Source organism: Paroedura picta, chromosome 4 (assembly GCF_049243985.1).
Source record: "Paroedura picta isolate Pp20150507F chromosome 4, Ppicta_v3.0, whole genome shotgun sequence".
NCBI lineage: Eukaryota > Metazoa > Chordata > Lepidosauria > Squamata > Gekkonidae > Paroedura > Paroedura picta.
The window spans coordinates 112,421,898-112,434,873 of record NC_135372.1 but is presented as its reverse complement, the minus strand read 5'-3'; positions in this window follow the sequence as shown (position 1 = coordinate 112,434,873).

Here is a 12,976-nt window from a genome sequence, read left to right as displayed (position 1 = left end):
ACCATTTGAAGTCCTGATAGCTTATTTATAGAGAACTTTAACAAGTTTTTCTTCTTCCTGACTGGAGAGGAGACAGACACTTGGAACCATACCCTTTAGAGTAAGGTGTCCACTTTTGGAGGGACATATGGGGGCACCTGGCAAATTGTACTTAAGTTGAAATTAAATATATATATATTACAATACTATTTTGCATTCTATGAAAATCTTTGTTGCTCTATATAGACCAAATTTTTAATCAAGAACCCCCACGGTCAATGGTGTCCCGCTTTACCAGTGTTAAAATCTGGTCACCTTACTTTAGAGCAAACATGCAGAGATGTGCATACAAATGTACTTAAAAACACACACAAAACATAAGGGTCTGATGATCACTGAATAAAAGTATGTAACCATGTTACATGTCCCAGTTTAAGTTGGGTGCAAATTGCTAGGAATACTGGTGAGGTGGGGAGTTCCCTGAACAGTCATTCTGCATTAACAGACAATTTTCATACATGTTACACTAACAAAACTATTTTGTCTCTGTCCAAACAAGATTAGCCTCAGGCCAGCATTAATCTTATTCTGTTGATGCTCCTTCTGTGCAATCAGCATATCCAGACTAAGGGGCTTTCCGCACCGGGATCTTTGTAGCAAATTGGTCGCTGAATGAAAAATCGCCATTTAAAATAGTGGAATTCGTCGTTATGCATACCTGCCTTTGTAGTGGAATCCAGTTGCGTTTTGTAGCGTTTCCCACAGGCTTCCGGTCTCGGCAAAAATCGCTAGAAAGGAAGCGCTATTGCCAAGCTCGTCCCGCCCCTGGTCGTCAAGCAGCCAATGGGCAGCCGTTAGCATGCTCCCAAACAGCCTCTTTCTCTTTAAGAAAGTTAAAAAAAAAAAAACAGACCCATTGCAACGAATCTGTGTTGATTCGTTGCAACGGAGAGACCCATCCAGCTGCCTGGTGTGTTTGAGCTGTCATTTCATCGTTGCCACGCTCCCTCCGAGTGAAAAAAAAAATCCCCCCCCTCTCACGGGCCTGATTTTTGGCTGAAAATCCAATGGGCAGCCGTTAGCATGCTCCCAAACAGCCCCTTTCCCTTTAAGAAAGTTTAAAAAAAAAAAAAAAAAACCAGACCCATTGCAACGAATCTGTGTTGATTCGTTGCAACGAGACCCATCCAGCTGCCTGGTGTGTTTGAGCTGTCATTTCATCGTTGCCACGCTCCCTCCGAGTGAACCCCCCCCCCCTCTCACGGGCCCGATTTTCGGCTGAATGAATGTGTAAAAAATAAAGGGAAAATACATCAGCAAACGGGCTTTTCTGTTCTTTGTGCTTAGTGACTGAAGGGGAGGGACTGAAGCCGGGGAAGCCTCTAAACAGAAAGAGGCTCGCTGGTGCGTTTATCCCCGCTCGCTCGGAGAAAAAAAAAATGGCGATCGCTTCGCCGGAAGATCAGAGGAGAGAGCCAGGGGGAGGGACTTTGTAGAAACCGCAACAATGTTAACGCACAGGTCTTTTTCGCTAGTGTTGCAGATTGGTTGCAGGAGTGTATCGCTTTCCGGAGGGTGAATCCACTTTTGGGGATTTCCCTGAAAGCGCTACAAGGAAGCGCTTTTTGCAGATTGGTTTCAGGTGTGTGGCAGATTGTCAACGACGTTGTGCATAACGGCAAATCAGTAGCGTTTTCAATTGGCAACCATTGTGCGATTTTGAAGGCATGCGAAAAGCCCCTAAGTTTTCACTTACTGGGAAGTATATTTACACTGATATCCCCCCACCCCTTCTTCTGAATTGTCTATCATGCAATTTATGAGGCTCCTGTGTTGGGCTGCAGCAGGAAACAACAACGTTCTATCCTGGATTTAATCTGGATCCAACCCAAGATCTTAAATTGGGGTCAAATTTCAGGAACCAGAATGGAAGAGAGGAATTTTCTACAATGTAGTTAGGTCTACACAGAATCCTAATCAGTATATTCAGTGGGGCTTACTCTCAGGAAAGCATTCTTGGAATTGCTCTCTTAGGTTCTATGAACATTGTACATAGTGCATATTTTTCAGAGATCCAGGAACATTGGTTTTGGTGCATCTTTCTCTGTATCTCCACATGATTTTGAACCTTAGGATGTGTTCTCTCATGTGTTCTCTTTGCAGCATTGGAGCAGTAGAATGCATAGGACACTGTGGCAAGTTGAATTATGCTTTACAACATGGCAGTCAGTCTCTTTCTAATTAGAAGAACTAAACAGCCTTGTTCACGGCATAGGGATCTATTCTATTACTTGTTATTGGAAAGCCTTCAGGGACAGGACGAGGGCTTGAGATTTATATCTTTATTGTTCAGACTCTGTCTTTGAGCACTAGCTATCCTATTTTCCTGTCCCTGCATAAAGGTCAGTTTCATTATGAAATTTTGCCTGTCAGTCAGTTCTATGAAATTGTAAGACTTTGCAAGATCTCCAGCTCTAGTGCCTGCCCTCGAGCCCAGAATGAGGCTTTCTTTTCTTTAAAAACAAAACAAAACTGTATGGAGCAATGAATAAGTGCACAATCGCTTAGGCAGAGCACAAAACAAACTTTTCCCCACCAGTTTGCCCATAAAGCATGCATCTTCCCCACCAAAAAACAAAAACAAAAAACCAAGAAAAAAAATTGCCATTTTTTTTTAAAGCTTCAAGACTCCAGATTGCAAAAGGGCTTGCCGTAAAAGTTCTATGCATCTATGAATAGATACATATGCGTTTAAATGCATACGTCTCAATAAAAACAATTAGCTCGCATTGCAATCCCTTTAAAAGAGGGAGAAAGGTGATTGGCCACCTGTCATGATTGACAGGCAGAAGAGAGGAGTGTGTATAGCATGTTCCCTCTTCCGCCATTTCAAGCAGGCATGAGAAATGGCAGGAAGCGCGAGACGGCACCACAGGAGCCAGCAGGTGAAGAATTCCCAGAGGCACATGTTTTTTTTAGCATTACGCCATTATGCTTGCGTGACGCTTTTTTTTTACTGTGTGGAATTGCCCTAGGTGAGATGATTTCAGCAAAAGCAAATAAATGGTGCCTACCCAACTAATTTCAGGTCACGTAAACCAGGGGTCCTCAATCCCAGTCTGCGGCCCGGTGGTACCGGGCCGCCAGCGGCCGCGCCTGCCTCCCCCCCCCCGGCAGCGAGAGAGGGGGAAGAGGCAGGCACGGCCACTGGCACACCAGCGACGCAAACGCGCATGTGCGGAGCTGCCACGCATGCGTGTTTACGCCCCCTGCTGGCGAAAACGTGCATGCACAGCAACTGCGCGTGCGCGTTTACATGCAGCTGCGGCGGCCGGGTCGCCGGCTCTCTCCCACCCTCGGAGGCGGTCCCCGACTACAAGAAGGTTGGGGACCGCTGACGTAAACACTGTGTGTCTGGTCTTAGTCCAGTAGCAACTGTGTGTGTGTGTGTGGGAGGGGGGGGTGAAGCCCGGTTCTTCCCAATCCAAATCTGGGTCTCATATACTTTGGAGTCGATCTCCAGCAGTTTGACATGTGGCTGACAGTATTATATTTAAGTCAAGGAACTTGGATGCAACTCTTCAAATACTGTCTCGTCTAGTTTGTGTCAGAGACCCTGGAGAAATGCTGTCAGTCAGAGTAGAAAGTTGGCAGAACCCTCATGCATGTTCTCTAGCACAAATTACTTGCACTTTAAATGCCATAACTGTGATTATATATACAATATATAACTATATATAAAAAACAAAATCATATCTATATAATAGTCAGGTCTTGTGTCATTATTAAGAATAAGCCACCACAAATAGAAAGGAAAAACCATCCTCACAGACAGTGAAAGTAAAAAGGGATTCATGGTATTTCCTGCATGTATATATTCTTACGATTTTTTTTAAATAATTAAAACAAAAGAATGCATGACTACCAGAGAGGGCAGCTGTGCAGTGCAAATCCTGACCACTCCCCTGAAGCCACTGGACACAAATTCAGTTCTTTTTCTCCTTCTCCCAAATGATAGCTGAAATGATTAAAGGGCCAGAAACCCAGAGGAGGATACTGCCAGTTTGGCTATTTTCCTGGCCATCTGTTCCCATGAGAAGCTAAGACAAAAGTGACTTGAGTGGTACTGGATGTCTTCACCAAGCTGTGCAATTTTACCTCACCACATATTCCGTGAAGAACTCCAGGTCCCATCTCAGAGGTTGTCTACCCCCTTCCCGTGCACTAACAAGTAAAGCTGCAAAGGAAAGAACACACTTACGGACCCAAGCAAAGGATAGCGCCTCTGTGTACAGGGCCAGCCTTGGAGCAGAGCTGAGATGCTTCTGGGAATGAGGTTAGATAAGTGCTGCTCAGCAGACTCAAAAGAGCTCTCACGATGTACATCAGAGTTGTTTTTTGAATCACCAATTAGAGGATAGCATCAGATTGCAAGTCTGTTCCAATACAGAGGGAAATACAGCCAATAGGGAAAATGAACCAACCTGATTCCCTAGAAGTAGGGATAAGAGCAGAGGAGCAGTTAAGACGAAGCTCCTGCCTCACTCGCCCTTCCAGCTGCTGCTGGAAAGAACCACAGAGCCATGTAGCATCCTTGAGTCAGGTTACAGCTGACCTCACCCCTCTCCATTATTCAAGCGTCTCAGTCTGTCAGGCGTAACAAGTGCAAACTGAAAGAGCATCAAGGCAGGGTTGAAAGAAGACACAGAGAGGGCCACTAGCTTCTATATAGTACCACTCACTGGCTACTAACACTTTCTAGCCTCCACCCCCCCCTACACACACACCCCTTAACCTCCATTGCCTGTTCTCTATTTTCTCTCTCTCCATTTTTCAGTCCTTGCCGAAACAAAGAGTTAGAAAGAGGTTGTTTCTACCACTCTTTCAGTGACGTGGCCCCTGTGGAATGATTAACATTACAATTTTTTGTATGCCAATAAAGATCTTTTTATAGATCTAGAAGAAATTACTTTTTCTGGTTTAATTAATCCAGCTTGTATTTTTGTAATTTTTTTGGGGGGAGGGGAGTAGTTCCCACAATAATCTATATCAGTAGTATGGGATCCTCTGTATGGCCATATAAACCAGATTTCAAAAATGCTACAAATAGAGATAGGGAATGAGCAAAAGTGGTGCCTACCAACACATAGAAGAAGAAGAAATGGGTATGAAAGGATGCACATGGGCATTCCCTCCGTTTATCTCCCCATGTCTTGTTTCTCTCCCTGCTTTCTCTTTTTATGCCATTCCCATTCCTTCTTTACTCTAGTGCCTACTCACTGTTAAATTATTTACTACATTTTACTTTGCTAACAGGAAAATGATTTAATAACTTTTAGTATATTAAATATTCATTTATTTTTATATTTATATCCCGCCCCTCCTGGCAACCTGCCAGGCCGAGGCGGCTTACAATAAAGCAATAAAAACAAGAATCAATATCAACAATAAAACATCCCCAGCCCCAGTTAAACAACCTAATATTCAACCAACAGCAACAAGCTGATGGCAGAAACAGCACAAAAGAACCCAATAGCTCCACCGCTCCAGCCACAGTTGCCTACCACAGTTCTCATGTGGTAAGATCTTCCAGAGCAACCAACCAGAGGGCAGAACCCCAGATTAAAACTCCAGGCACCCTTTCCCCAGCCTCAACCAAACGCCTGGCGGAAGAGCTCTGTCTTGCAAGCCCTGCAGAATCTTGACAGCTCCACAAGGGCCCTTAGTTCTCCTGAGAGCTCATGCCTCTAGGCTGGGGCCAAGGCTGAAAAGGGGCCAAGGCCAAAATATACTAGGGGCCGAGCCTGTTGTATTCAGGAATACAATGGGCACTAGATTAGGGGGTGGAGTGGAAGAACTCTGAGGATGGCCTCCCCCTCCTCCTCCTGGCCTGGAAAGTCTGCAGACCAATGTTAGGGAACTCACCGGCAGGGGCAGCTCTCATTTGGCAGGGATCTGCAGCCTCCAAGCCTCAGAGGAAAGTGGAAGGAGGAGGAGATGGTTAGGGGAGTGGGACAGAAAGTGTTTGGTTAGCCTCTGGACAGACAGGCAAGCCAGTTGGAGGAGGAGGCAGGGGTGGGACAACCTCCCTCAGTGGGTGTTAAGCACTGAGTGGCACTTAAGCCATGAGATACGCTCCTGCTCCAAGGCTTTATCTGAAATATTAAGTGGTAAATTGGTAGCACAAGCATATTGTCCTGCAGACCCTTGTTTGCCCTGTATTCATAAAACCCATGGGAGTGAAATGGTGAAGAAATACAAACATCCCATTCTATGGGGACTAGGAACATTAGCAGACAGAGACCCCACCATGATTTCACCACTTTCAAACTCTGATGTGATATACTGCCACAGGAGAATTGTGTAAGTATTTTTAAAGTGATTTATCCAAAGAGCTCAGGAAATTGTATATGTTTTTTGCCTCTTCCATTTTATCCTTATGGCAACCATATGAACTAAACTTCATTGAAGAATGACTGAACCAAGGTAATCCTGGGACTGATGTGGAATTCTGAGATTTCAGTTTAGGTATCTTCAGTCCTAGTCCAACACTCCAACCACTAGCATTTTACTGTGCCTCTGAACCAAGGATTTCCAACCATGGGTCCACAGGAGCTCCAGAGGGGCTCCTCGGCCTTTCCATCCTGCCTCAATAGACTCAGCCAGAAGTTAGGGAACTTGCTGCTTCCATTGTTCTTCCTCCCAACTGTGAAGTGGAGCTCTTGTGGTTTCTGCACCTGGGAAGAGGTGGAGTCTGCAGTTAGGGTTCGGCGCTTCAGCACCCAAAGTGGCCAGTTGTTCCTGACGCAGCCAGCTCCGCGCCTGTGTGTGTGCGCCCGCTGGTGTGCTGACACCTGCACCCCCCCATGGCGCGGCGCTGACTGCATCAGGAATGACCAGCTGCTTTGGGCGCCAAAGTGCCCAACCCTACTCTGCATGCCTACTCACAGCATAAACCACCTCCTGCCTCCCCTCCAGTCTTCCTCAAGACTGCTTGTTGACACAGGTGGTGATATCCCTTCCAGTAGAATGTCACTTCTGGGTATGTGTGTGTATGTGACAGGGAGGCATGACCAGCTAACATCACTTCCAGGGTTTCCTGATGCCCGAAAAATTGTTTCAGGGCTCTTCCATGGTCAAAAGTTTGAAAAAAGTTGCTCTGAACCCATAAAAATGACAAAACTACCTTGGGATGACAGCATTCTTCCCAGAACATGATCATTGGTCTCACATTGCCAAGGTTAAGTGGGAGTTTCCTACAAAAATAATTAATATTTATATGGCAAAGGACAAAGGTTGTGCAATTTTTTTGGTTGTGAAATGAGTAAAAACAGTCATTGCTACTGGCTACTCAGGTTCAGTTGCTATGGAGAAAAAATTAAACTGGAAACAGGAAGGCTGGTGACTCATGCTTCTTGGAATCTCTGAACTCATAGACTCAAACTGATATGGGTTTGGTTGTATCTATTAGAATAAATGGGGCTCCCGTTTTTGCCTCAGAAAACTGATGGTTGATCTGACAGATACCCAAAGAACCTCCGTGGTCTCTAAAGTCTGGGAATTATAAACCAATGGAAATGAGACTCCTCACCCCTCAGAGTAAGGGGGCAGATAGAGAGGTTGAAACGGTCCTTTGAAAATGGAAAAACAGAGGTATTCTTAGCTGGAATTATTTGATCTGGAAAATGCTGGGGAACCATAAAAGTGCATTGTGCTATTTTAGAGATTATATTGCACGAGTATAGGTTTTACCACATTTTTGTAGGAGTTTGCTAGCTTCCAATAAGTTGTTTCTATATTTCTTTTAGAAAGACCACAAAGACATTAACACTTTCTAATGTCCTCCCATTTAATGATGAAAAAATGATCTTTATTTATTGTATTTTCCTCATCTCTTTTCAGTCAGAACCTTGGTAGCACTGTGTGTGAAATATATATATACCAGGCGGTGCAGATCTCTGTGTGTGTCTCTCTCTCCCTCTCATTGGGCATCTCTTGGTGTGCCTCGCAGCAGGTGGCATAGAGGAAAGGAGGGCTGGTGTGCAGTTTGGGGTAGCTCTCTCTCTCTCTCCCTCCGTCTGTATCAGAAGCTTGGGGCAGCTCTCTCTGTAGCTTCCTCGCAGCAGGAACAATAGGAGGGAATGAGGGCTCGTGTGCGGTCTGGCAGGGCTGTGTGTCTCTGTCTCTGGCATGTCTGAGAGGAACATGGCTAGCATCCAAGGAGGGAGGGAGGGAGGGAGGTGTAGGGGCAGGGCCAATCAGGGTGCAGCCAGCAACGCTGCCTGCACCCTGATTGGCCCTATTCCAACTTGGGCAGCCGGACACGTTCCACCCCCAAGGCTGTTTCACAAATATATAGAGGAACCATGGATGGATATAGATACACACACACACACACTACTCTTACTGAGTGGGCTGTAATTCCTTCAGGAACCTTTGCTTCTGTCCTAGGCAGTTATATTAGAATCATAGAATCAGAGTTGGAAGGGGCCATACAGGCCATCTAGTCTAACCCCCTGCTCAACGCAGGATCAGCCCTAAGCATCCTAAAGCATCCAAGAAAAGTGTGTATCCAACCTTTGAAGACTGCCAGTGAGGGGGAGTTCACCACCTCCTTAGGCAGCCTATTCCACTGCTGAACTACTCTGACGGTGAAAATGTTTTCCCTGATATCTAGCCTATATCGTTGTACTTGTAGTTTAAACCCATTACTGCATGTCTTCTCCTCTGCAGCCAACAGAAACAGCATCTTGCCCTCCTCCAAGTGACAACCTTTCAAATACTTAAAGTGGGCTATCATGTCGCCTCTCAATCTCCTTTTCTCCAGGCTGAATATGTCCAAGTCCCTCAACCTATCTTCATAGGGCTTGGTCCCTTGGCCCCAGATCATCTTCATCGCTCTCCTCTGTACCCTTTCAATTTTATCTACGTCCTTCTTGAAGTGAGGCCTCCAGAACTGCACACAGTACTCCAGGTGTGGTCTGACCAGTGCCGTATACAATGGGACTATGACATCTTGTGATTTTGATGTGATGCCCCTGTTGATACAGCCCAAAATGGCATTTGCCTTTTTTACCGCTGCATCACACTGCCTGCTCATGTTTAGTTACAATCCACAAGTACCCCAAGGTCTCGTTCACACACAGTGTTACCTAGAAGCGTATCCCCCATCCAGTAGGCATGCTTTTCATTTTTCTGACCCAGATGCAGAACTTTACACTTATCTTTATTAAATTGCATCTTGTTCTCATTTGCCCATTTTTCCATTGTGTTCAGATCTCGTTGAACTCTGTCTCTATCTTCCGGAGTATTTGTATTAGTTGACTTCAGGTTGGTGTGGACATGTTTTTCTTGTACTGTGGTGTGAAAGGAACCAAATAGGAACAGATCACTATGGCCATAGTGTAGCTGCAGATGGTTCACAGCTGTTGCAAAGTATTGTTCATGTGAGGAGTAGAGTCTCACCTTCATCCTGAAACAACTTGATAGCTTAATAATGAAGGATACTACCAACCAGGCAGAAGTTTTGACTGAGCCATAGTTAAACACATCCCATAGTGCACACCAGGGAACTTTGTACCAAGGTCTAACACTGAAGGCTTTGTAATAGTTTCCTGAATGAAAGATCAGCTCTTGATTCATTCCAATCTGGCTTCTGACTTGGCTGTAGGGTGGAGATGGCTCTGGTTGGCCTCACAATCTCTGGAGGCAACTGGATCTAGGTGGGTCACCACTGCTATTCTTGCTGGACTTAACAGCATTTCACACAGTCATCCATCGACCCAATGCCTAATCCATGTGGAGATTCAAGGCACAGCCTTAAAATGGCTGTAGTCTTTCCTACAAGGTTGGGGACCGAGGATGGCACTGGAGGAAACCACCTCCCACAGGCAGGCCCTATGATGAGGTCCTGCATGGAGCTAGTCTCTCCCCGATGTTATTTAATTTCTACATGGGCTTCCTCACTCAGCTGGTCTGGAGTTTTGGACTTGGTTGCCATCAGTATGCATGTGGATGACTCAGCTATATCTGCTGATGGGCGGCCATCTGCCTATACCCTCAGCTTCTTTGGCCTAATGTTTGGAGGTGGGCTGGCTCAAGCAGAGTCAGCTGAAGTTAAATCTCCTTCCCTTCCTCTCCCCCCACAACAGGCACCTTGTGAGATAGGTGGTGAGGTAGAACTGTGACTAGCCCAAGGTCACCCAACAGCCTTCATGTGCATGAGTGGGGAATCAAATCTGAATTAAAAGAATTAGGCAATCAACAATTTAATTCTTTTAGTCTTTTAACTGTATTTTAGTAATAGATTATTTTTAATTTTTGCATTTTTATTGTGATGCACTTTGCCCTGAGTCTAAAGAGAAAAGGTAGAAAACAAGTTCTATAATTATAATATAAATAAATAAAACCACACCACCATGCTGACTCTCAAGATCTATATTGACTTCTCAGCATCTCAGTTGGATGTCCTTCACATCAGTCAGATGTCACATGATCCTTTGAACGGGAGATGCCAGAGACTGAACCTGGGACATTCTGCATGCAAACCAGATGCTCTGCCGTTGATCCACTGACCCTCTCAAAGCAGCTCTTACACCATTCACTACCAGACAGGTAATAGGGGATGACCCCAGCGTGGCTGCAGATGTAGATCACGGTAGTGGTTTCCTTAACCTACCTCATTACTGTAACTAATACAAAAGGATTTCAATAACAGCTAGTGGTACACATTCAGAGGTTTTTGGATTAGTCCTTCTATCCAAAGAAGGGAGCTTTGATTCTTGGAAGCTTATACTCTGAAAACCCTGTTGATCTTTAAGGTGCTGCTCTACACACAGTTATCACTTATACATGCACTGTCCAGGTTTTAGCTTATTTTGTACCAAAAGGATACAAAATCTTTTTGAAAAATATCAGCAAAAGTATTGCACATGGATGAGAATGTGCACATCTGCAGGTCTCACCCGCACTATTTTCCTTGACTCAGCCCTCCGTGGTCACTTCCCCCCCAAGGGTTTGCGCTCCCCCAATTATTGCTACGGAACTTCAGATCTCAAAAGCTAAGCAGAGTTGGCTCTGGTCAGTATTTGGATGAGAGACCTCCAAGGAATACCAGCATCATGATGAGGCAGGCAGTGGCAAAACACCAAAGATGGATCCTGCATTCCTGCCAAACATGATTACAAAAATGATTTGTGCCTCCTCTTACAGACATACTATTTTTTTGGGACTGCTGTGCCAAATGCTGCCTTCTGCCCATAAAATGAGATCCCCTTCTTTAGTCCATTTGAAATATGGCAGAAATGATCACCTGAGGGAAGGGGGAAAGTGGCAGAGCAACACCCTCCCACTGAAACCAATGGAAATGACAAACAAATAATTAAGGATAGCTTTTGTAATCATGAAAGCAAAGTACTTTTAAAGCCCCCAAAGTAATTTTTCCCACTATACATCTGGATTGCCTTTCTTGTTATCTTGCCCCTTGCATTCTATTAGCTGCACCGGTTTCAGGAATGATTTCTGCTTTTTGTCTCAGCTTGCCCCTACTCTTTCTCTTTGCAAAAGGTATTTATTATTTAATATACATTCTCTTCCCTAAGCTGAACAACAGTGTTCTGTGCTTCTGCCCCAAGGATCAAATTCCAGAAGAAAAAGAATTGCAAGACTTTCTTCTTGAGTGGTATTCAGACCAATAGGTTCAAAGCATCATATATGCCCATTTATAACACTTGTCGATATAGGGAATGACTGTTTGATAACCCCACTTATGGTCAGTGTTGTCCTAGATGTCAGGAATGCAAATGGGAGCCTCTGCCAAAAGTGGAAAACACCATCTACTTTCAAGGCCTGTTCTCCTGGTCTTCCACACAACAGCCCTTCCTCACAGACACTGGCTGCCCTTGATCCCTTCCAGATTTTCCTGGAGTTCTTCGTCTGAGGAAGAGTGCTTGCACTCGAAAGCTCATGCCTTGAATAAATCTTTGTTGGTCTTAAATGGTGCTACTGGACTCTGATTTTATGATGTCTGCAAGATATATAATCTGTTTCTAATTGCTAGGCTATATCATTAGCCTGTGTTGCTGTCCATGTCTGGCTCAGCCAAGCAAACCATGTCAGGAGATCAAGATTTTGAGACCTTCTTTAGCACATCCCATTTGACTTCTGCCTTTGACCACCGTACTCATGTGGAATGCCAATTTTTAAAAGCGTTATCAGCCAGTGTTCCTGCATCATTTTGAAATCCAGGGTTTTTTTTGCTGGTATCTTGATTTTCAGAACCATGAACAAATGTAACCAGTTTCCCTACAAGTGTCGCTTTGATAATGTCACTATGTTTCTTCGCTTATCTTTCTTATACTGCCTGTATAAACAACCAATGACTGTTATTTGACTCTAGCACCTACAAATCTCTGGTTCATGATTATCAGGTTGCGTGAAGCAAAAATAAATGAGGAGGTCATTATTAAGGCTGCAAAAACTGAAGCAGAACAATTAAATGATAAAATAAGATTACTGATCAAAGGCAATTTTTAAATTAGAAAGCATATATCTAGATTTGGATTCAGAAGATTCTGGTTCAGCCTACCTCCATTTTGTATCACTCATTTTAAGTCTGCTTCTTGCTGCCTGTACCTCTTCCATTGTGCTATCACATTGTTGCTATTCTAGTCTTTTCAGCAGAAGCTGTTGCTGGCTTAGATTCACAGCAGTATCCTAGACAACAGCGCTTTGCTTATATATTTGTAGACAGGCTCATACTAGGTGATTCAGGGAGAGAAGAAAGGAAAGCTCTAACCAGGAAACATTTTAAAAGCATTTCTTTGCATAAGGGGAAAATTTAAGACAAAAATATTTGCATTGCCTCACTCTCAAGTTTGTATTGAACTTAAGAATGATGGGGGGAAAAAACTCAGTTAATCCAGAACTGCACATTATTTGAAAAAGAATTATCTGTATACGGCATCATACTTAAGTAGGAAGAATGCTAAATACTATA